Genomic DNA, 25138 nt, shown 5'->3' on the forward strand with positions numbered 1-25138 from the left:
GGAGCGGTTTCGGGGGGCGGTTAACCCCTGGGAGTGTGTGACCAGCGAGAAGGACTGTGCAGTAATGGTGTCCCCCTGGGGACTGCAGTGAGCAGTCTCAGGGGCGGAGGAGCCTGCAGCTTGGCCCGGGGAGAGAGAAGGACTGTTGCAGTAACAGGGTTCCCCTGGGGATTGCAGCGAGCAGTCCAAGGGGCGGAGGAGTCTGCAGCTCGACCCTGGCAAAGAGGTGGTGACCTCGAGAAGGGCTGGCACACTAGGGGTTCTCCCTGGAAACCGTGGGGAGCTGAGAACACACGGGCCTGTGAGTCCACAACAACTTGGGAGGAGCGGAGTGATGGTCTGTCCCCGTCTCCTTAAGAAGGACATTGTAACCCTATGCAGAAAGAGAGGGTTACACATTGGAAAGTTCACCAAGGCACAGTTCATCGTGCAGCTGGAGGAGGGTGACCGCTCTAAGGGACAGATTCCTGACCCCAACTGGGGCTATAGCAGGATCTGGGAGCAGCTGGAGTGGTAGCCAGGCATCGCCAAGACTCCTGTCCCCGACCAGATGGGGGTCTTCACGATCGGGTTCCCCATCGGGGGATCGGAGATGGACGGGATTGGAGCTGAGTCCGAGGGAGCAAGAGGACTGTGAGAGACAGCGAGAGCCCGAGAAAGAGCTGCAGAAGCAGCAGCAGCATGAACTGGCGGTGGTGGGGCGGAGAGGCCTAGGGGACCCCCCAGGGGTGAGTGGGGATAGATCCCGGGGGGCCAGTTCCGCAGGGAACCTCGAGAGTAAATTGCTGCCCCTGGTTAAGGAGGGGGGGATGTGGATGCCACCTCACTGCCTTTGAGCAGGCTGGCGATTTGAACCAAGGGGTCCCTGCGGAAAAGCCCCGGTGTCTAGCTCCCTTGCTGGGTCCCAAGGCCACAGACTCCGTCAGCCAGATGGGTGGGGAGGTGGACAGGCTCCCACTCCTGACCCCAACCTATATGTCTGCGTGGAGTCTCCTGGGGTCAGGCCCCTCGGACCTCCAGTGGGAGCAGAAGGTGATGGTCAATGGGGAGACATTCTTGGGGTGGCCAAAGGGCATGGGCTGCATAAACCTTCCCACATGCGGCCTGCGAGTGCTATCGACCACCCCCGACCCAAGGGAGGGCGTGAAACTGGAAGGGCCTGGTGTAACTCCTACCAAGGAAGGCTGGGGCATCCATGGGAACGTTGGTGGCTTCGAACTTCCCCAGGTCACCGGCTAAAGTGACCCCGCTCAGTTCGATCTCGAAGGGGGGAGAGATGTGACGAAGTGGGACTCTTCTTAATGTTTCCTCTGAATAGTATGGGGGTGCCTCAGTTTCCCCTAGGCAGTTCTTAAGTAGCTAGGTGGTGGGGTAAGGGTGTATGATCATTGCAGAGCCCTAGAGGGCCGGTGTGTGCAGGAGTCTGGACACAGAGAATGGCCGACACCCTGTTTCCTGGCAACTGATGGCCTGGGCCCTTCCCCCCTGCGAGGTGAGAGCTAAAGGGTTGGAGAACAAAGGAATCAGGTGACCACCTGGCCCGGGAAAGGGACAAAGCCCAGAGGAGGAGGGGCTGGAGGGGGTTTCAGTTTGGGGCTGGCTGGGACATCGAGTGAAGGGCAGACGTGGTTGTCTGGCTCACTGGCCCCAAAATGGACCCAGCTGAGGGGTCCCATTCTCTGCACCTGCAAGCTCTGTTTTAGACCATGTTCCTGTCGTCTAATAAACCTTCTGTTTTACTGGCTGGCTGAGAGTCACGTCTGACTGCGGAGTTGGGGGGCAGGACCCTCTGGCTTCCCCAGGAGCCCCACCTGAGTGGACTCGCTGGGGGGAAGCGCACGGAGGGGCAGAGGATGCTGAATGCTCCGAGGTCAGACCCAGGAAGGTGGAAGCTGTGTGAGCTGTGTGTCCTGAAGACAGGCTGCTCACAGAAAGGCGACTACCCCAGAGTCCTGACTGGCTTCATGGGGAGCAGTTCCAGAGCATCGCCCAGGGACTCCGTGACACTGTGCCATGCGTAACCCCCCTGGAAAGGAGCCAGCAGATGGGGCTGCAACATCAGGGGGCATCTCATGCTTTGGCCGGCGCCCTTCAATCCTAGGCTTAACAACCCACCGTGCACAGAGCATCCCCTTCAACTGGTGGAAAACATCTTCCGACCCTGTGTGTGACGGATCAGGGTGGGCAATTCAGTCAGTCTCCACCTGATGCTTCTGCTGCCGCCCCTAATGCCCCGATCAGATGTCGGCGCTGCAGCTGCTGCCAGCAGGAGGGGCCATTCCCCCCTGCCTGGGTTTTCCTGTCTCTCCATCTCATGGCAGCCCAGAGTTGTACAAAGGTGATGGAGTCTTCTCCCGCCACTGACACCCTGGTCTTGCAACCCCAACCCCCAGGGGGCAAGCCCCACCGCAATGCAGGGCCATGGCCCCGGCCATTTTTGCAGCCCCTCCGCCCACCCAGGAGGCTCCCACTCACCAGCATGGAAGGGCTGAGGCACACACAGCTCCTGCTGCTGCTGTGGGCTCTTCCGCGGACTCTTCCTTCGAGGAGGTCTCGTCTCCTCCCAGGCACGGATGGGCTTCAAGGGGACCTTGCGGACTTCCTCAGCCATCCTGCAAGGAGCCAGGACAAGGCATTGCTTGTGAGAGGTGAGAGGCGACTGCCCCGTTCAGCATCAGGGCCAGTCCACGTATGGCCGTTCCACCAGTGCCTACAGCTGCCAGCAGGGAAACAAGCCAATGGATGTGCTCAAAGTCACCCAGGCAGTCAGCAGTACAGGCAGGATTAGAACCCAGGTCTCCGGACTCCCAGGCCCATCCCGCAGGCCAAACGGCCTCCCCCGGGTCACTCCCGCCTCTCCTTCTGCTGGTTCACAAACTGCCCAGCAGACAGGCTGCATCCAACCACTCAGGATTCTTCCTGCCCAGGGAAATTACCCTGATCCCTTCCCCCAGGAATATTGGGGCCGTGGCAGGTCCCAGGTGGGGGAGGGAAGCGGGGTGTGGTGCGGGGGCGGGCTGGTGAGCAGCAGGAGTTGCTCTGACCCCACCATGAAGGGGAAGGAGCAGAAGGCGGGAGAGCGGCAGGCAGGCAGGCTGTGCCGGGGCAGAGCTTTGTGGCAATTTCGCAGCTCGTCTCTCCAAGGCCTGTGTGGCAGCAGCCGCTGCAGAGAATCCCAGGCCTGATTCCCCCCACGCTGGGTCTCCTGAATAGCCCCTGCCCTGGGGGGCTCCATTCCTCACCCAGTGTCAACAGCTGACTCTCCAGCAGCTGCACGGCAGGCGTCCTAAGGCACCTCTAGTCCTCTCCAGAGCTCAGGGGGACTGTCCTGGCATCGGACTGTCCTGGTGAATGGAACAATGGCTCCGGGCAGATGGAGAATGCCTGTTCCCCCGGCAACCTCAGTGCCATTCCCTCTGGAAGTGATGGTGTCCGCAAGGGTGCTGGAGGTGGTCAGGCTTCGTGGTTGGAGCTGGACTCAGGAGGCCGGGGCGTGGGTGGAGCGAGGCTGGAGCGAGAGCAGGGCTGGAGTAGGACGAGGGGCAGGGCCACCAGCTACCTCCCAGTCTGGGCACTTACCTGGCCCCACCATGCCAGTGGCTGAGCACACGGGTGTTGTGGTATTTAGGCTCTCAACCCCCCCGCAGAGCAAGGACCTGCTCTCCCTCATTAGCTGAGGCCAGGGGCGGCGGGGACTCATCTGATCTCACGCAGAAGACTTACAGAGGAGCGGGGAACTGAACACAGCTCTCCTGGGTCCCAGCCCAATGCCTCATCTAACCACCTGTGCCGCCTTCCCGTGCCGTGCCACCAGCCCTGCCAAACCCTCCTCCTTGTCTCCGTCCCCTCCGGGCTCCACTGGTGCGACCCCTTCTGTCGAGCCGCCCCGGGCTCCCTCCTGTGCGCATGCCGGTGCCCACTTCCTCACTGGCACCAGGCTAGACAGCCGGCACCGGGGCGCTTGGCAGACGTGCGCCACCCAGCCAGGAGCTCGGGGAAGGCTCGGTGTGGTTGGCGATGCAATGGAAAAGCAGAGGTGGGCAATAGAAGATTCTCCTACCTGGAGTCAGGAGTGGGCAGAAGCCTGCCCGTAAATGGGCCACCCACTTTCTGCTGCCGGTGGCGGAGCTGGATCTGCTGGCTCAGCGTTCCCCAGCGGCACCTGCCAGCTCTTGCTCTGCCAGAGCCAAGCCTGGCAGTGAGGGGATGAGGCTGTGCCAGCCAGCAGGGGCGTGTCACAATGGGCAGGCGAGTCACAGTCCAGCCAATGTGTGACTCCCCAGCCATGGGATGCCCCAGCCCAGACTTGCTCTGGCCTCGCCAAGGCTTTAGAGCCTGTCCTTCCCCACCGGGGTCATGGGAGGGACCTTCCGCTGTTATACCAATAAAATAAAAACCAACAGGATCTCATGAAAGGGAAAAAGGCAAAATACCACATTTATTGTGAATACAGAAAGAATCATAGTAAGCACTTAGTTATAGCTATAACATTCCATTCAATCTCATATTTATTCACACATTCATTCATACAAACACACACACACAGGTTCTGCAAGGTTGTTATCATAGTTACCAGCCTTAGAGTTGCTCATGCCAAGCCACTGGCCAGGTGGCCTGGACATGAGGAGGGAGCAGGGCCTTGTCAGATGCTCATCTGATGCTCCTGGAAGTTGGTTTGCAGAATCAGACCCCAAAGTTCTCACTTTTTAGAGTCTATTTTTATAGGAATTTCTTCCTATGCCAGTCTATGGGAATTGCTTCATCATGCTGTTGCTGAATCAATCAGCAGATAGCACATCCACGCTGCTAGATGTTATCTTGTTCTTTGGTTCTCCCATTCTTGAGGCTGTTGGGTGGATTCCAGTCTGCCCTCCGGGGGTCCTCTGGTTCCATCCCGGTTCCTCCTTCTCGTAACAGTGCAGAACGGGGATTCATGAACTCACCCCACCCCCAGCTCCCAGCCCACAGGGGAGGCTCTTTCCACTTTCCCAAGCTGCCGGGTGCTTTGGCCATGGGGTGTAAAATGGTCCCATCTCTGCTTCCTCTCCCATCGCTGCAACGACACAGAAGCTGCTTTAATAGGAGATGCTGCCAGCTGCAGGGTGAGAGGGGGGAATGGCTGTGGGGAGACAGATGGGTCTCCCTCAGCTGCGGACGCTCCTATATGTGCTATTCCCCTCCCCACACACCCTGCTGTGGGGGAGGTTGGAGAGGGGCTGCTCAAGGACCGGCCTAGAACAGGACACCTCCTCCCAGTTCTGAACATAGGAGTAACCCGGCCCACTGGACTCAGTGCCAGGGTCCCAGGGATGCCGATGGGCTGTGGGTCAGGGAATCAGGGTGAGATTCTTTAGAGCTCAGACCCAACGTGATCTCAGCATGCTGAGCGCTGGGGGAATTAGGCCTGAACACAGTCACTCTTAGGGTTGCCAGGCATCCGGTTTTCTCTTTCGAAAAGAGACCCTGGCAGCTCCGGTCAGCACTGCCAACTGGGCCGTTAAAAGTCTGGTTGGTGGCAGAGGGATGAGGAGGGGGCCTGCAGCAGCTCTCTCTGTGGAGCTCGGGGGCGGTGCAAGCCCCCACTGGCAGGGGGTGGATCCCAGCGGAGGGGCTGGGAAAGGCATTCGGCTGCAGGCTGGGGCCGGCAGGGTTAACCCCCGGCAGCAGCCTCTGCGGTGGCCAGGGGTTCCCTGCAGAGCGGGCTGTGGCCTTTAGGAAGTGCCTTCAGCCCCCTCCCTACCCGGCCCACTGCTCCCGAGCTGTTGGGAGCTGAGAGAGGAGGGGTCAGCCACCTGTCCTGGGGCCCACACCTGCTCCCTGTGGGGCTACTGTGCTGGGTTCAACTCGGGACCATGCGGCCAGCAGGTAAGGGGCTGTGGGCAGGTCACTCTCCTCCCGGGGATGAATGGGCTGCGTGGAAGCATGGGGTAAAATTGGGCTGCTCTGCTTGGGAACGGGTCCATACAGAGTTGGGCAGCAGCTGAGTGTGGAGGCCCCAGCCAGCAGCCGGGCTGTGGGGGAGAATGAAGGAGAGGGGTTGGGGGTCACTGCAAATGGCAGGAGGAGGAGGGGGGCCTGCATCAGCTCTCTCCCTAGAGCTGCTGTGATTTGCACTATGCTGGGGGAGCAGCGAGCCAGGGGCAGCAGTGGGATGGGTGTGTCACTAGCGGGGAATTCTCTCCCCCCCCCTCCCCCCCACGTTCCAGAGAACAGGAAAAACTTTTGTCCTCACCGAGCCAGGTGTCCAGGATTCATGGCTGTTAGAGCAGCCTCTGACACCCGGGAAATGCCAGGGCCGTGCTGGTATGACTGCTATTTAAGGGGCCACCTGACATTAATGCCTCCCAGACCCCCACAAACCACACCAGCCAGAGCCACCCAGAGCCTGCCCTCCAAGCCCCCTCCTGGACCCCAACCCCCTGCAATAACTCAGAGCCCCCTCACACACCCATACTCCCTCCTGGAGCCTGCACCCCACATTCTCTCCCACACCCGAATTCCTTCCCGGACTCCACACTCCTCTCCCACACTCCGAACCCCTTGGCCCCAACCTACAGCTCCCTCATACACCCCAAGCCCTTCATACCCAGCCCCACCCCAGACCCCGCACCCCAGCTGGAGCCCTCATCTTTCCCCCCACACCTCAACCCCCTGCCCTAGCCCAGAGCTCCCTCATAGAATCATAGAATCATAGAATATCAGGGTTGGAAGGGACCCCAGAAGGTCATCTAGTCCAACCCCCTGCTCGAAGCAGGACCAATTCCCAATTAAATCATCCCAGCCAGGGCTTTGTCAAGCCTGACCTTAAAAACCTCCAAGGAAGGAGATTCTACCACCTCCCTAGGTAACGCATTCCAGTGTTTCACCACCCTCTTAGTGAAAAAGTTTTTCCTAATATCCAATCTAAACCTCCCCCACTGCAACTTGAGACCATTACTCCTCGTTCTGTCATCTGCTACCATTGAGAACAGTCTAGAGCCATCCTCTTTGGAACCCCCTTTCAGGTAGTTGAAAGCAGCTATCAAATCCCCCCTCATTCTTCTCTTCTGCAGGCTAAACAATCCCAGCTCCCTCAGCCTCTCCTCATAACTCATGTGTTCCAGTCCCCTAATCATTTTTGTTGCCCTTCGCTGGACTCTCTCCAATTTATCCACATCCTTCTTGAAGTTTGGGCCCAAAACTGGACACAGTACTCCAGATGAGGCCTCACCAATGTCGACTAGGAGTCGAAGGTGACCTCACGCTCCTGGACCTGAGGTCAGTGGAGGGAGGGGGATGGGAGAAGGGGCTGGGATTAGGAGCTTGCCCTTGAGATGGAGACTGGACGTTAGTTCATTCCTTACCCGGGTCCCCACTCGAGGGCGACGTTTGCTGACTTTGCTACCCAGACTTCCTGTCCCTGCTGAGCTTCCCTCAGTACCTGGTGATGGGTCCCATGGCTCCTCCTGCTCTCATTGTCCCCAGTCTCTCTGCGCTGGGCTCTGCCTCCCCCGGTTCTAGCCCGTTGCTAGTGCAATGCCAGGGGGACATGCTGCGCTGGGCCTGCAGGGGCGAGTGACTCCCCTTGCTCCCTCTCTCCGTCAGGGAGTGGAGGAGTTCAGAGGAGTTCAGAGTCCTGGGCCAGCTGGTGGGCTGTCTCACTCTGCACTGTGCTGAGCAGGAGCAGGAGATCTGCTAAGCGGCTATGGAGGGACTTCACCACCTCTACGCCTTCATGCTGTGGCAAAAACGTAAGAGCACTGGAGACCCTTGTTTTTCCTAAATACATTGAAATGGGGTTTCCAAACATGGGAAACATATTTATTGAACACTTCTTCCTTTTCTGCATCCTTTTAAACAGTCTCCATCTAGTAATGAGCCTACACCATTGCTAGGATTTCTTTTGTTCCTAATACACTTTTTTAAAAAAACCTCTTTAGTATCCATATTCCTTCAAGCCATGGAGTTTCCCCTGATGTCTTTAGCTTCCCCTGTCCATATTCTGCTCTTCATAACTCACATAAGAATGGACATACTGACTCAGATCAGTTCATCTAGCCCAGTATTGTGTCTTCTGATAACGGCCAGTGCCTCATGCTTCAGAGAGAATGAACTGAAAAGGGAAATTTTGAGTGATCCATCCCCTCTCATCCAGTCCCAACTTCTGGTAGTCAGAGGTTTAGGGTCATGCAGAGTCTGGGGTTGCATGGCCTAATTATCTTGAACCCAATTATACTTTTAGGCTTCACAGCATCCCACGGCAACAATTTCCACAGGTTGCCTGTGCATTGTGTGCAGAGATACCTTCTTTTCTTTGCTTTTAACTTGCTGCCTATTAATTTCAGAAAGTGACCCCTAGTTCCCGTGTTATGTGCAGGGGTAAATAACACTTCCCTATTCACTTTCTCCTCCCCAGTCATGATTTTATAGACCTCTGTCATCTCCCCCCTTAGTAAGCTCTTTTCTAAACTAAATGGTCCCAGGTCTACACTGTAGACCTATATTGTTATCACTCCATTGCTCAGGGCTGTGAAAAATCCACACCCCTGTTGGCAGAAGCACCCCTCCCACTGACATAGCTAGCGCCTCTCCGGGAGGTGGATTAAGAGCTTGTTGGCAGAGGACCATCTTCTCTTCAACACTACAGCACCGGTGCAGCTATGGCGATAGAGTGGTTGAAGTGTAGACTTGCCCCCAGTCTTTTTAATCTTTCCTCATATGGAAGCTCTTCCATACCCCTAATAATTTTTGTCGACCTTCTCTGCACCTTTTACAATTCTGGTATATCTGTTTTGAGATGGGGCGACCAGAACTACACGCGGTATTCAAAGTGTGGGCGCGCACACTGGATTTGTATCGAGGCATTATGACATTTTTCTGATTTATTATCTATCCCTTTCCTAATGGTTCCCAACATTCTGTTGGCTTTTTTAACTGCCACTGCACAGTGAGTGGATGTTTTCGGAGAACTCTTCACCATGACTCCAAAATCTCTTTCTTGAGTGGTAATTTAAACCCCATAATTGTGTATGTATAGTTGGGATTGTGGTTTCCAGTTTGCATTTATCAATAGTGAATGTCATTTGCCATTTTGTTGCCCAGTCCCCCCCCAGTTTTGTGAGGTCCCTTTGTAGCTCTTCGCAGTCTGCTTTGGATTTAACTATCTTGAGTCATTTTGTATCATCTGCAAATTTTGCGACCTCACTGTTTACCCCTTTTTCTGGATCATTGATGACTATGTTGAACTAGACTGGTGTCAACACAGATCCTTGGGGTGCCCCGCTCTTTACCTCTCTCCACTGTGAAAACTGACCATTTAGTCCTGTTGTTTGCTTCCTATCTTTTAACCACTGACCCATGAGAGAACCTTCCCTCTTATCCCATGACAGCTTACTTTGGTTAAGAGCCTTTGGTGGGGGACTCTGTCAAAGGCTTTCTGAAAGTCCAAATACATTATATCCACTGGATCACCCTTCTCCACATTCTTGTTGACCCCTTTCAGAGAATTCTAGTAGATTGGTGAGGCATGATTTCCCTTTCCAAAAGCCATGTTGACTGTGCCCCAACAAATTGTGTTTACCTATGTGTCTGATAATTCTGTTCTTTCCTATCATTTCAACAATTTGCCTGATACTGAAGTCAGGCTTGTCAGGGATCACATCTGGAGACTTTTATAAAATTCACTGTCACATTCGCTATCTCATACAGAGGCCGATTTAAACATTAGCTTACATACCACAGCACTGCACGTAAGTATGTTTGGATGTCTCGTGAGAGCTGCAACCTTTGCACCAGGCAGGCAATTTACCATGCGGTTCTCCCACTCATCACAAACCCAACTGCTTATATGTCTATTGATTGAATCCCCCATTACTATTACCTGGCTTTTCTTTGTAACTGGGCTTCCCGCCTCAGGAGGGGCAGCCTCAGTGTGAGAGGATATCCTGACTTCATCTGGCAGGTGGGTCCCAACTATGGGATCGTCTCCCTCTGCTCCAGCTCGATGTTCTCCTTCCCAGAAACTTTCACCCTCCTCAGCAGCACAGAGGCTGTCAGACTGGGGGTGGGACCACTCTACTGCATCCCTAAAAGTCTCCTCTCTGTACCTCGCTGTCTCCCTTGGCTCCACCAGTTCAGATCCTCTGGCCTCCTGGTCTCCGAGGGCAGTAGCTCCTTGGGCCAAATGCCCAGATGTGCTACCTGCCCACAGGGCTGGGAATCCTACATGCTGCGTTCAGTGCAATCAACTGGAGACCCTCACACTGCTGCTGCACTTCTGCCTGGTTTATTTTTACTCTTCCACGGGGGTTAGTTTGTTTAGTTTTGTTGGGGAGGGAGGGGGAGTTTATTGGCCTGAATTTACAGTATGTTTCTTAGATGTACTTGTCTCTAAACTTCCTTGCAAAACTCCCGTTTCCAAAGCTAACCTCTGATTTATATTGCCTGCTGTCTGTTTCCCCTCCCTGGTTCAGGCACGACGCTGGCAAAGCAGAGTGCAGAGTATCTGCAGGTCTTCAGGGAGTGGCGAGCGGAGAACACCTTCTGGGTCACCTGGTTCACCAACACCAGCAATATCGCCATGGTAACTACTTTCAATGCTTCCTGGGATTGTTGTGCCCAGAGTTATCAGGAGACAGAAATTAAGACCCTAGGAGTCAGGGGGAAGGGACAGACCCAGGCGTGTGACTGACCCCATCCAGCTGGGCCGGAGCCCTGCCTATGGCCCACTCCACCTCACAGAATCATAGACCTCAGGAGGTATCTAATCCAACCCCAACTAAATCATCCCAGCCAGGGCTTTGTCAAGCCTGACCTTAAAAATCTCGACGGATGGAGATTCCCCACCTCCCTAGGTAATCCTTTCCAGTGCTTCACCACCCTCCTAGTGAAATAGTGTTTCCTCATATCCAACCTGGACCTCCCCCACTGCAACTTGAGACCATTGATGCTTGTTCTGTCACCTGCCACCACTGAGAACAGCCGAGCTCAAGCATCTTTGGAGACCCCCTTCAGGTAGTTGAAGGCTGCTATCAAATCCCCCCTCATTCTTCTCTTCTGCAGACTAAATCAGCCCACTTCCCTCAGTCTCTCCTCATAATTCATGTGCTTCAGCCCGCTAATCATTTTCGTTTTGCTCTGCTGGACTCTCTCCGATTTGTCCACATCCTTTCTCTTGTGGGGGGCCAGATGTGACCTCACCAGTGCCAAATAGAGGGGAATAATCACTTCCCTCAATCTGCTGGCAAGGCTTCTACTATTGCGGGCCAATATGCCTCCCTCCATGCCACATCCCAAGATGCACTGGGTCTCATCCAAACCTGATCCCAGCTCCTTGTCAGGTGTGGTGGGAGCTTCCCCAGAGATTAATGCTCTCCAAGGCATCATTGCGTCCACGCACCATTGCCAGCCCCTGCTGAGCACTAGAGAGTGTATCCGTGCTGTGCAGTATTGTGCCCCCGTGCACTGCCACGCTGGCCTGTGCCATGCACGACAGCTCCTGATTGCTGGCTGGGTGCTGTGCGTCCCAGGTGCAGTAACCCAGCCCTGTCCCGGCAGAGCGGGCTTTGCCTGCACTCCTGGCTGGGCCAGTCCTGGCTGCTCGGTCCAACTGGAACCGCACTGGGCAGCAAAAGGGGTTTCACTGGCAGGTTTGTTTCAGATGTTTGGGAAGTACTTCAACCCATCCGAGCGCATGGACGTCCTCCTCACTGCTATCGAGGGCATGAGAGACACCAGCGTCCATGACTCGGTGGCAGCCAGGCACGTGCTGCATGTGATCCTGTGGGTCCCCAGCCCAAGCTTGGAGAGGGTAAGAGCTGCAGTGAGAACAGCCTGCTGGGGGAGCCCATCTGTGGGAGACTCTGTCTCTGGGCACTCGGCATTACTGCGGGGCAGGTCCTGTGCAATGCGGGGGGTCAGTCTGGGTGATCTCCATGGCCGCTTGTGGTCTTGCAGTCTATGAATCGATAGGCCGGGAATTGGCCCTGTATTCTAGGCCTGGAGCTGGAGAAGAGGATGTGGGAGGGCAGATGGCTCTCAGGTGCGGCAGGTCCCTGGCACCCCAGATCAATAGCAGCGCGAGGAAGCCAAGGCTCCCATCTCCCCACTTCCCTTCCAGGTGTCGGAGGCTGTGACGAGCGTGTACCACAACCTGGACTCCATCAGCGAGCCGCTGGCCCAGCAGCAGCTGCTCAAGGCCCTTGTCGTGCTGGGCGACCAGTACAGCGAGGAGGTGGTCACAACCCTGCTGGGCTGCTCGCTGTCATGTGACAGGTACGGGGCTGGGGCTGCTGCCGCTTGCGCTCCAGGTCCCCCGGACTGGTCCCGCTGCCAGGGACAGGGGCGTGCAGAACCTTCCAGAGACCTCCTGCTCCCTGCAGAGCTTCTGCTTGTTCTGGAGGGTTTTGCAGGCTGACATGCCGTGGAGACAGGCCAGCCTGCAAAACCCCATATGGCAGCCCTCGGCCTCCCCCGGGGCTGACACTCAGACCCGGCCCCCATTCAGCCCGTGCCAGGCAGTGGGAGCCCTTGCTGCAGCAGGAGGGCAACAAAGGGCCGGGCGGGGGCGGGAGACCCAGCAGGGTGCGGGTGGCGGTGGGTGCAGGAGGCTGGCAGGGCTCTGGCCAGGTGAAATCGGCTCTCTCCCTTTGCAGCGTTGCTGTGGAGATGTGGAGGGTGCTGACATCCCACCCCAAGACCGCAGAAAAGGTCCTACGGGAGCTGCTCGACAGGCTGCAGGAGCGGCCGCTGCGCCAGCATCACGACATCTCTCAGCGAGAGGCTGGCGTCGCCCCCTTGGCCATAAGTTCCAGCCCCTGCAGCAAGGGAAGGAGCGCCGTGTGTCCCCACCGTGGCCTGAGGGTGTCTCTCTGTCTCCCACTGGGTATCGCCATTGGGCCGAAGAGAGAGAGCGTGACTCTAGCCAGCGCTATAGTCGAGGCAGAACACGCCGAAACCCTCTCCTGGTGCTCTGGGACACCTCTCATAGAACCGCAGGGTGAGAAGGGATCGCAAGGTCAGCTTGTCCAGCCCCCTGCCAAGATGCAGGATTTGTTGTGTCTGTCCCAGCCCAGACAGATGGCTCCAGCCTCCTTCTATAAACCTCCAGCAAAGGGGCTTCCACAAGCTCCCTAGTCGTCTGTCCCATTGTCCTACTCTTCTTACAGTTAGGAAGGTTTTCCTGAGATTTAATCTAAATCTGCAGTGCTGTCGTTTGAACCCATCCCCTCTTGTCCTGCCCTCTGTGGCAAGAGAGAACAATTTTTCGCCATCTTTTTTTTGGCAGCCTTCAAAGAATCTGAAGACCATTAGCACGTCTCCCCTTAATCTCCTCTTTTCCAAACTAAACATAGCCAGTTCCTTCAACCTTTGCTCGTATGGCTTGTGTTCCATCCCTCGGATCATCTTTGTCACTCGCCTCTGGATCCATTACAGTTTCTCCACATCTTTTGTAGACATTGGTGACCAAAAGTGGACACCTTACTCCAGCTGAGGACTAACCCTCAGGTTAGAGTAGAGTGGTACTATCACCTCCCATGACTTGCAGGCTATACCTCTGTTAATGCAACCTAAGATTGCATTTGCTTTTTTTTTTTTTTCTTTTTTTTTTTTTTTGCAACACCATCGCTTTGCTGCCTCATGCTGAGGCTGTGATCCACTGCAGCTCCCAGATCCTTCTCAGCAGTACAACCGGTTATCCCCCATTCTGTTTCTGTGCATTTGCTTTTTCTTCTCTAAATGTAGCACCTCAATTTTGTCTTTGGTGAGTTTCATTTTGTTGTCTATAGCCCAGTCCTCCAATTTACCATGATCCCTCTGAATATGAGCTCTTTCCTTCAAAGTCTTGGCAACTCCTTCATCAGGGAACTGATGCAGGGCTGGGGTCATTGAAAGCTTCCCAGGGGACCTGGCCCTGGCCTGGAGTCAGGAGCCCTGGTTTCTCTTCCTGGCTCTGCCACTGACCTGCTGGGTGACCTTGGGCAAGTCCCTGCCTGGCTTTTGTCTGTTGTTCTGCAGGGCAGGGCCTGGCTCCTGCAGAGTACATCTCTGCGTGTGTGATCCAAAGATCCCTAGCACTAGAGTAGCAGTAGAGCTGTGGACTCTAGACCTCCAGGGAATGCTGGTGACACCAGTGATCCGGGACGCCCGGACAGAGCCATTTTGCTTCAATTGGAACCATTTTTTCCTACGAATCCCCTTTTTGAGCCTCGTAGGTTTTAACTGTTGACGTCACAGCTCTGTCCCGCAGCACTCGCTCCTCTGAAGAGCTCGAGAAAGGCCTTTTGCTGCTCAGACCTCATACCAAGTGTGATAGACACGGTATAGTGAAGGCAGAGAAAACCCTTGGGACTTAAATACACAGATCTGGCAGCCTGGTCAAAGAGGAGACCATCTGAAGGCAACTCTCCCTAATGATAATTTACTTACCCTGAGAATAGCAGGTCAGTCCGGTTTATTAAAGCCGGACGATGAATCGATCAGACATGGAGAGGGCATGACTGTAATTCTCTTTGTTATCCACCATTCCCATTGTTCCATGTCCTCAGCCTGGTTTTCACTTGCTTGTGTTTTATTTTTCCTTCTGAAACCGGTAAGTCTGTATTGGACACTTTTTCCCCTCATCCCGGTTGAGGTTTTGTGGGGCTGTCTTTGAACAGTTCAAAAGCCAAACACAGAAATGATTGAATCTGGCTTTTAGTAACAGACCAACCCTAGAAGTCGTGTACAAAATCGGCTCCCTCGCCGAGGCTGGGCTGTAAGGCCCGGGACTCAGGAGAACCCAAGTTCAGTTTTGGGCTCTGCCAGACTCCCTGGGTGACCATGGGTGAGTCACGTCGCCTCTCTGGGCCTGAGTTCCATGTCTGTACAACGGGGATAGAAATCCTTCCTTTGTGTGTCTGGCCTGTAAGCTCTAGGCCAGGGAATGTCTCTTTCTGTGCTTGGAAAGCTCCCAGCACACGCCCTGATTGCAGATAGGCACTGGAGGTGCTATTCTAACCCTTCTAACAATAATACACTTGATTTGTTTGGGGTCAAGGTGTTGTGCAGAGAAGTTTCCACAGATGATACCTGCTAATAAATACCACCCCCTGAGATCGGGGGTACAAGGAAGCAGCTGCTTATGTTGCAGGTAGCCGGCTCCGCTGCCTGCGATCCTACCTGGGGCTGTGCAAGGGCTTTGAGGCTCTAACATGTCATCTGGAGGCGGGGCGCTAGAAGACTTTTTATAGTGGAGGTGCTGAGCACCCCCTTACACCTGTCCACACACCCCACCACCCCTAGAGCTGGGGTCAGGAGCAGGGCCATGGCTCCAGGGGGGTGGGAGATGGATGGGGCAAGGGGGCCGAGGCTGGGGCCACAGCTGGGAGTTGGCGCAGGGCTGGCAGCTGGGACCTTGTGTGTGGGGCCAGGAGCAGAGCCCCGCGAAAAACCTTGGAGTGCTGCAGCACCCCCTGCACTCCTAGTTCCCGTGGCTCTGTCTGCAGGGGAGGCAGACGATGTTTTGGAAATGGCTTGTTGGGTCACCGGAGGGTGTTTTGTAAAGCAGCTCCTCCTTTCGCACAGGTGGGGAAACTCCAGCATCAACTGCCAGTCATCGTGGAGCAGCTACACGGGGCAGACAGGGACATCATCTCCAACGCCATCACCGTGCTGAGAGACATCCTCACCGGCATGGACAGGCAGAGCGCCAGCCCCGTGGCTGTGCGAGTGGCTGAGAAACTCCTGCCGTTCTTTCATGATGTAAGGCCTGGCGGCCCGCGGGAGACCCTTCAAGCCACAGACGTGTGAATGGGGGCTGGCGGGTGGGCTAGCGGGACCTATGCTATGGCCCTAGCCAGAAAAAGGATTGTCGTAAATGATGTGACCCCATTCCCGCCTTCCTCTGCTACCCCATTCTCCATCAGAGCATATGGCAGTAAGGGTGGGAACCCTGGTGTCCTGCAGGCCTGCTGACAAGGATCAGGGCAGCCTGGGGACGAGGCTCCCCTTGAGGGAAGAACATGCATTACTGAGCCTGCATGCAGCGAGGGGGCGTCTGCAGCACAGGGGGCCGCAATGCTCCTGCTGGCTTCCAGGGTAACAAGTGATGGTACCCTGGTGAAAATCCTGCCCCTCCCCTCCCTGGCCAGGAATCCCACAGCTGGTCTGTCAGCTCCATAAGGAAACGGCTCCATCTGTAGGTTCTGCAGCTACCGCCCTTTCCTCTCCCCTTCGTTCTCATGGCAGGGCAGCATCAAAGGAGGGGCTAGTTCTCCCCAGGCCTTTTGTAACCACAAACGAGCCCCCGCCAGCTTGTTCACCAGACTGATGTTCAGTCCCCCACTGCACGGCGAGAGCCAGCAAAGTGGGCGGGAGAAAGGGACCCATCCATGACTGCCTTCCAGGGGTAACGCCCCAGTGGGGCTCCTGGAGGGAACACCCACCTCCCCAGCTCTCACAACTCTAAATCCTACCCTCAGCCCTCCCGAACTCTGCTGGGACCCGGCCGCTCTTTATTTAGCAGTGGCACAGGCCCAGCTAAAGATCAACACCAAGAGCAGCTCCTGCATCTAGTCCAGAACCCGCTCCTGATGGAAAGACAACTGAGAACTACTGTTCCAAGAGCCTGTCTCCAAAGTGGCCAGACAGGAGAGCGCAGCCAAATCAGATAAACAGACTAAAAGAACTTATGAACACTTTTACAACAGACGTCACTCAGAGAACTACCTGCTCTAGAACCTGGTGCCCAGAGGCGACATGTAACTGCTGATTGGGGGGGCACCATTTAAAGGTTCAGCCACTCTCAGAACAGCTCAAGTCAACCCGCCCCCCACAGGCTGTCCCCCCTTACCCTCAGCCTCACCTCCCAGAAAGCAGTGGCCCCTCCCTACAGCCCCCAGCTATTGCTCCTGGTTCTCCCTGGTGGGCACAGCTCGCCCGGCCTCCCAGGTCACTGGACTGGTCCGGCTCTGCCAGCTGCCATGCAGCGAGGGGGCATCATGTGACCAAGTGGGGCCGACCCTGAGTTAACAAGAAACCCATGTGTAGGAGTGGGGCAGCCCTTGCCGAAGCCCAAGCCCCTGGAGGCTGGGTGGTTTCCAGTCATGGCTTCCAAGGCCCCCTATCTGGGAGCTCCTGCACATTTACCACCCCTTGGTCCTGGTTAAATCCCCCCCAGGTCCCTGTGCGTGGCCCGAACAAACACCAGTGTAGGAATTTGCCCCCCATGCCTGGCCCCCTTGGCCTCGCTAGAGGGTCGCTGTGGGTCAGCACCAGTATGAGTCGGGCACGCAAAACAGGAGGACAAAGTACACACATCCCTTCGCTCTTTGAATCTTTCCTCATCGCTCCCTCTCTGCCGCCCCTGTCCTGATGCTGCTCTGCCCTGAGTGTTTCCCCTTGGCTTGACAGGCGGGTGCTGATGTCAGTGTGCCCAGAGCTGGCTGTGAGATCCCAGGGGCTGTCTCACCCCACCTTACTGCTTTCTCTGGCCAAGAAGTTACCAGGCCAGCCCCTCAGCTGGTGGAAACCTGAATCTCTATTGCCTTCAATGGCGCTATGCCTATGGGACTGTGGCCCCCAGCTGTGCCTGTAAGACTGGGGGTGAGTTAGCAATACCCCCTGCAGGGCAGACATCTCTGTCACAGTGAGCACTCACCCAGCTGGGTGGGCACGACCGTCACAGCGTCTCCTCCCCACATCCTCTCTTGCAGGAGTCCAGCAAACTCCGGGTGCTCTCCATCACCCTCTTTAAACACCTGCTGGAGCTTGTAAGGGGGCCCAGCAGGAGGAAGATGAAGGAGCACGTCCTCCGCAGCCTGGTCCCGCTGCTCCTCCTCCTGCACGATGAGCGTCCCAATGTGTCCCAGGTGAGGCCAAGAGCTGGAGCCTGCAGCTGAGATCGTTACAGAGTGACCAGGAATTTGTTGGGGGGAGCCAACATGTGACACCCCCCTTTAAAAGGTCTGGCCGGCAGAGGGCAGGTGCTCAGAGCTGTGACAATCACGTGCTCAAAACCACTTGAACGTTGAGTCCAGTAGCGCCATGACCATGGCGCCCCACCCAACTGCTGAGTCTTCCCTGCCTCCTCTGAGGCCAACACTCCCCCCCCGCAGCCAGGCTGAGAGAATGGGTGGGCGGAGGGGTCAGCTCACCACTCCTACAGCCACTGGCCTCCGCACATTCCCCTGGCTGTGCTGGTGGGAAGAGCACAACCCTGGCCATGGTCCCTACCAGGAGCAGAGCTACCCAGCCTCCGGATGGTGCCCAAGACCCAATGTGCCCTTGGCCAAGCAGCCCGGACAGCTCTTACTAGCCATGACATGCCCAAGCCCCCCCTCCGCCCCGCCCCAGGTGCCTGTGCACACGCTCGCTCTCATGGCCCCCATCACTTGGGAGCCAAATGCCCCCGGCAGTAATGAATTCACCCTCCTACCCCCATGAGGTGGGGAACTAAGGCACAGTGTGAGGCCCAGTGCCTCAAAAGTATTGAATGCCCATGGGCATTAGGCACCTAAATCCCTTTGTAGCCCTGGGCCGAAGCAACTTGCCTGAATTCCTGCAGGAAGAGCTGGGAATTGAGTCAGGTCTCCAGCCATGGCCTTAGCCACACCTCCGCCCTTCCGCGAGCAGCTGCGGGCCGGGAACCGTTCAGCACACACGGTCTCCAGTAACTATGTTAGTGGCTTCCAGCTGGGCTGTCCCTAGCCATTTGGGTGTCCTATCCAGCCCCCCGGCAGTGGGGCTGTGTGGGGTCCCAGGCCTCCCCCTCCCCCCCACCAGGGTCTGGGAGGCAGGAGCTGTGTGGGGCCACTTTTGGGGGGCCCACAGGCCCAGAGTGGCCTGGGGGATTAGCGGAGAGCTGGGAGTAGCCCGCTCTGCTTCCCTCGCCCCGGCTCCAGCCGTGTGGCTCGAGGGAGGGGGTTTGGGGAAAGGGATCCCTCCCACACACACACTCACTGACAGCAGCGGGAAGCGGAGCAGCCTGGCCCCAGCCCGCTCTACTCTGCCAGCTCCCAGCCGCAGCACTCCGCTTCCCACCGCCGGTGAGTGCGGGGGGCAATCGTTTTGGAGGAGAGCGGGCTGGGACCAGGTTACTCTACTTCCTGCCAGTCCCGGTGAGTGTGGGGTCGCTGGGGGAAGAGGCTTGCGGAGAAGAGGTGGAATGGGGGCGGGCTGGGGACGGAGCAGGGGGGAAGGGGAAGAGGCAGGGCGGAGGGAGTTGTCTGGGCCCCCCGCAAGGATGGTCCTGCCCTTTCTAGTGGGCGCAGCCCGCGGCGGGGCTGGCCAAGATATAGGGCGGGTCACTGGGGCTGGGGCTGCTGCATGTGCAGCATGCAGCCGCCTAGTGACACCATGAAATTTGGGGCAATTTGGTGCCCCAAATTTCATGGTGCCCTATGCAGGCGCGTCTGCCGAGGGACAGCCCTGGCTTCCAGCTCCCATAACCGTTGTCGGCTCGCCCCGGCCCCTCTTGTTTTGCAGGTGTGTTGGGACACCCTCAGGAGTGCGGTGAAATTCCTAAGGTGGAGCCAGCTCAGTGCCCTTGTCAAGAAAAAGGAGCTTTGGCGAGGCTGTGACTGCCTGGTGAGGGAGCCCTCCATTGCCCGGCTCCGTGCCCACACCGAGCCCCAGCCCCGGGACCACACCTGGCCCTGGCTGTAGTCCCTCTGCGTGATCCCCCCGGCACAGGAAGGAGGGCTGAAAGCAGGACACTCCACAGATCTGGAACCTGGCCTGCAGGATGGAAAGGCCTTTAATAACCTTGTGCTCTCTTGTTCTGGCTCCTAGGTGGCGTGCTACAAGGGGAGGGCAGAAACCTTCCTCTGCCAGGCCATGGCCTTTGTGGAAAACCCGCAGGCTCCCATTAGAGAAGCAGCCATCAGGTTTCTAGGTAACCACAGAGCAGAGGGGTCCCTTAAGCAGAGGGGCTGGATCCAGTCCCAGGCTCTCCTCAGTCCCTGCCGGCAGCGAGAAGTAACCCCTGGGCTCCTGATTGCCGAATGAAGGCTCAGGGGTGTCAGAAACCCGCAGGAGCAAGCTCACCCCAAACTGCCCTGATCGGCTGATGGGCCCCTCGAACCCCACTGCTCCCCATGCAGTCCCCATCCCCCCTCCCCCACCCCGCCATGGGCTCTTGGTAGCGGAACCTCAAGGTGCTATGCTCTCCTTTGGCAGCCAGCCCCACAGCCATCCCTGGGGCCTCGCCCTTTCCCCTGGGGACTCAGGAGTGCGTCCTGGACAGCGAGGGGCAGGGGAAAGCCCCACTGCTTGGAGGGTGACAGACGCTTTGACACCCTCGCTGGGGACGCAGGGATGTGACGAGCTGTTTGTGTGTGTAGGGCTCACTGCCCGGCAGCTGGACCAGCAGAGCCAGGAGAAGTTGGAGGCCATCTGCAACGGTGAGCGGTGTCTGCTTTGAGCACTGAGCGCTAGAGGGACGAATGGCCCAGGGCCGCGGGCTGGGTTCAATCTCCGACGCCAGCAATGTGATCTTGGGCGAGAGCCACAAAGGGTTGCAAACTGTAGATCCCCAAACCCCTGATCAGCTTCCCCCTCACCCTGTGGTGTCTGCTGGTTGGCATGTGCCCAGGCACTTACCCTGACCTCAGAGCTGTGGCCTGGCAAATCCCCAAACTGGGCCTGAGCTGGCTGGCCTTCGCAGACGATTGCCCCCCCCCCGACCCCGCAACACAGCAAAGGTGGGGTCCTGCCTCCCCGCCTTGCACTCACTAGCCCAGGGTTTGTTGCAGTCACCTCCAAGTGGGGTGCCTGGTGTCAAGCCACTGCTCCAAAGGAGACTGAGGTGACGTCCGGTCACCTACCTCCCTGCTGCGTGCCCGGAACCCTGGGCCAGCGCAGGGCAGAGCAGCGTCTCCTCCACATTTGTTGGGGAAAAGGGGGATGGGGGGGTGACATAGCTCAGGCTCCTCACTCCCAGAGCAGGTTCACAGCTGGGCCCCAACCAGAGCTAGAGAATGGCTGAGCTCCCTCCTCGGCATTTGCTGGAGGGCAGCAGGGCACCGGAAGTTAGGCGTAGCATAACAATGCCCAAGCCCCCTTTGTGAATCTCCCCCTCTCTGGGCTTGAGTGCCCATCTGTGCACTGGGGGGAAGGGGGAGCGTAAATACAGGCAGGGATGAGGCCATCAGATCCTGCAGGGACGGGGCAGTCCTAGAAATAGTGAGTGAATGGGTTTCAGAGTAACAGCCGTGTTAGTCTGTATTCGCAAAAAGAAAAGGAGTACTTGTGGCACCTTAGAGACTAACCAATTTATTTGAGCATAAGCTTTCGTGAGCTACAGCTCACTTCATTGGATGCATACTGTGGAAACTGCAGAAGACATTATATACACAGAGACCACGAAACAATACCTCCTCCCATCCCACTCTCCTGCTGGTAATAGCTTATCTAAAGTGATCACTCTCCTTACAATGTGTATGATAATCAAGTTGGGCCATTTCCAGCACAAATCCAGGTTTTCTCACCCTCCGCCCCCCACACACAAACTCACTCTCCTGCTGGTAATAGCCCATCCAAAGTGACCACTCTCTTTACAATGTGTATGATAATCAAGGTGGGCTATTTCCAGCACAAATCCAGGTTTTCTCACCCCCCACCCCTCCTGCAAAAACCACACACACAAACTCACTCTTCTGCTGGTAATAGCTTATCCAAAGTGACCACTTTCCTTACAATGTGTATGAAAATCAAGGTGGGTCATTTCCAGCACAAATCCAGGTTTTCTCACACACACCCCACAAAAAAAAAAAAAACACACACACACAAACTCACTCTCCTGCTGGTAATAGCTTATCCAAAGTGACCACTCTCCCTACTATGTGCATGATAATCAAGGTGGGCCATTTCCAGCACAAATCCAGGTTTTCTCACCTCCCCACCCCCATACATACACAAACTCACTCTCCTGCTGGTAATAGCATATCCAAACTGACCATTCTCCTTACAATGTGTATGATTATCAAGGTGGGCCATTTCCAGCATAAATCCAAGTTTAACCATAACGTCTGGGGGGTGGGGGGTAGGAAAAAACAAGGGGAAATAGGCTACCTTGCATAATGACTTAGCCACTCCCAGTCTCTATTTAAGCCTAAATTAATAGTATCCAATTTGCAAATGAATTCCAATTCAGCAGTTTCTCGCTGGAGTCTGGATTTGAAGTTTTTTTGTTGTAAGATAGCGACCTTCATGTCTGTAATTGCGTGACCACAGAGATTGAAGTGTTCTCCGACTGGTTTATGAATGTTATAATTCTTGACATCTGATTTGTGTCCATTTATTCTTTTACGTAGAGACTGTCCAGTTTGACCAATGTACCTTGCAGAGGGGCATTGCTGGCACATGATGGCATATATCACATTGGTGGATGTGCAGGTGAACGAGCCTCTGATAGTGTGGCTGATGTGATTAGGCCCTGTGATGGTGTCCCCTGAATAGATATGTGGGCACAGTTGGCAACGGGCTTTGTTGCAAGGATAGGTTCCTGGGTTAGTGGTTCTGTTGTGTGGTATGTGGTTGTTGGTGAGTATTTGCTTCAGGTTGGGGGGCTGTCTGTAGGCAAGGACTGGCCTGTCTCCCAAGATTTGTGAGAGTGTTGGGTCATCCTTCAGGATAGGTTGTAGATCCTTAATAATGCGTTGGAGGGGTGTGACGAAGTGGGACTGTTCTTAATGTTTCCTCTGAATAGTGTGGGGGTGCCTCAGTTTCCCCTAGGCAGTTCTTAAGTATCTAGGTGGTGGGGTAAGAGTGTATGATCATTGCAGAGCCCTAGAGGGCCGGTGTGTGCAGGAGTCTGGACACGGAGAATTGCCGACACCCTGTTTCCTGGCAACTGATGGCCTGGGCCCTTCCCCCCTGGGAGGTGAGAGCTAAAGGGTTGGAGAACAAAGGAATCCGGTGACCACCTGGCCCGGGAAAGGGACAAAGCCCAGAGGAGGAGGGGCTGGAGGGAGTTTCAGTTTGGGGCTGGCTGGGACATGGAGTGAAGTGCAGACGTGGTTGTCTGGCTCACTGGCCCCCAAAATGGACCCAGCTGAGGGGTCCCGTTCTCTGCACCTGCAAGCTCTGTTTTAGACCATGTTCCTGTCGTCTAATAAACCTTCTGTTTTCCTGGCTGGCTGAGAGTCCCGTCTGACTGCGGAGTTGGGGTGCAGGACCCTCTGGCTTCCCCAGGAGCCCCACCTGAGTGGACTCGCTGGGGGGAAGCGCACGGAGGGGCAGAGGATGCTGAATGCTCCGAGGTCAGACCCAGGAAGGTGGAAGCCGGGTGAGCTGTGTGTCCTGAAGACAGGCTGCTCACAGAAAGGCGACTACCCCAGAGTCCTGACTGGCTTCATGGGGAGCAGTTCCAGAGCATCGCCCGGGGACTCCGTGACAAGGGGTTTTAGTTGGGGGATGAAGGTGACGGCTAGTGGCGTTCTGTTATTTTCTTTGTTAGGCCTGTCCTGTAGTAGGTGACTTCTGGGATCTCTTCTGGCTCTATCAATCTGTTTCTTCACTTCCGCAGGTGGATATTGTAGTTGTAAGAATGCTTGATAGAGATCTTGTAGGTGTTTGTCTCTGTCTGAGGGGTTGGAGGAAATGCGGTTGTATCGCAGAGCTTGGCTGTAGACGATGGATCGTGTGGTGTGGTCAGGGTGAAAGCTGGAGGCATGTAGGTAGGAATAGCGGTCAGTAGGTTTCCGGTATAGGGTGGTGTTTATGTGACCGTTGTTTATTAGCACTGTAGTGTCCAGGAAGTGGATCACTTGTGTGGACTGGACCAGGCTGAGGTTGATGGTGGGATGGAAATTGTTGAAATCATGGTGGAATTCCTCAAGGGGTTCTTTTCCATGGGTCCAGATGATGAAGATGTCATCAATATAGCGCAAGTAGAGTAGGGGCGTTAGGGGACGAGAGCTGAGGAAGCGTTGTTCTAAATCAGCCATAAAAATGTTGGCATACTGTGGGGCCATGCGGGTACCCATAGCAGTGCCGCTGATCTGAAGGTATACATTGTCCCCAAATGTAAAATAGTTATGGGTAAGGACAAAGTCACAAAGTTCAGCCACCAGGTTAGCCGTGACATTATCGGGGATAGTGTTCTTGACGGCTTGTAGTCCATCTTTGTGTGGAATGTTGGTGTAGAGGGCTTACACATTGTAAGGAGAGTGATCACTTTAGATAAGCTATTATCAGCAGGAGAGTGGGATGGGAGGAGGTATTGTTTCATGGTCTCTGTGTATATAATGTCTTCTGCAGTTTCCACAGTATGCATCCAATGAAGTGAGCTGTAGCTCATGAAAGCTTATGCTCAGATAAATTGGTTAGTCTCTAAGGTGCCACAAGTACTCCTTTTCTTTTTGAGTGAATGGGGTTCATTGTGACTTCTTGCCTGTGTCTGGGGGCTCCCCCAGCTATGAAGGGCAGTGGGGATGTTTAGTGAGGGTTGAAGGTTGTTCCTGCTAGTCCCCTGCTTCCCGCCTCCCAGCCTGCTGCCTTCTTGTCGCGGGCTGAGAGGTACAGCGCTGGCTTGCTCTGCCAGGGCTTTCCAGAGCACCATGGCTCTGACCTCCATTTCCTTCCTTTCAATCTTAGTCCTCAAAGGCTTCCAGCAGGACAGCAAGTCCTCTGTCAGGTGCCTGGCTTTGCAGACCATGCTGATCCTCAAGGCCTGCAAGAAACACCGTCCAGCCCGCACCAGCCTACGGACACTCTTGCACAAGACGAGATTGATGCATACAAGGGAGAACCCAGTCATTGAAGCTGCCCAGCTGCCCCAGTAAAAGCCAGCCTCCTTACTCTCGGGGTTTGGTGCACCAGAGCCCGCCTGGAGCAGGGTGGAACACATCATGCCGCACCATGGCTTTCTCCCCATTGGCCACCTGCCCTGCCCAGCCACGTGAGTAGTTAACCACTCAATAGCTTTTATCACCATGTACTTTTTGACAGGTTTCCATGCCCCGTGCAGAGTTTACGTCCCGCCCTCCGTCCCCGTTTCCGGTCGTGTACTTTTTTGGCACCATCAGCCCTTTTGAACATTTCTTTTGTATTATTTTTCTGTGTTTGGCGGGGGGAAGGTTGGGTGCTTGTGCTACAGTCAGGCAGGCAGAGCAGCAGAAGGTCCATTTGCCTGGCCCTTGATCAGGGCGGGGCAGCAACCAAGTAGGCTGCCACTCCT

The sequence above is a fragment of the Lepidochelys kempii genome, chromosome 23 (assembly GCF_965140285.1).
Source record: "Lepidochelys kempii isolate rLepKem1 chromosome 23, rLepKem1.hap1, whole genome shotgun sequence".
NCBI lineage: Eukaryota > Metazoa > Chordata > Testudines > Cheloniidae > Lepidochelys > Lepidochelys kempii.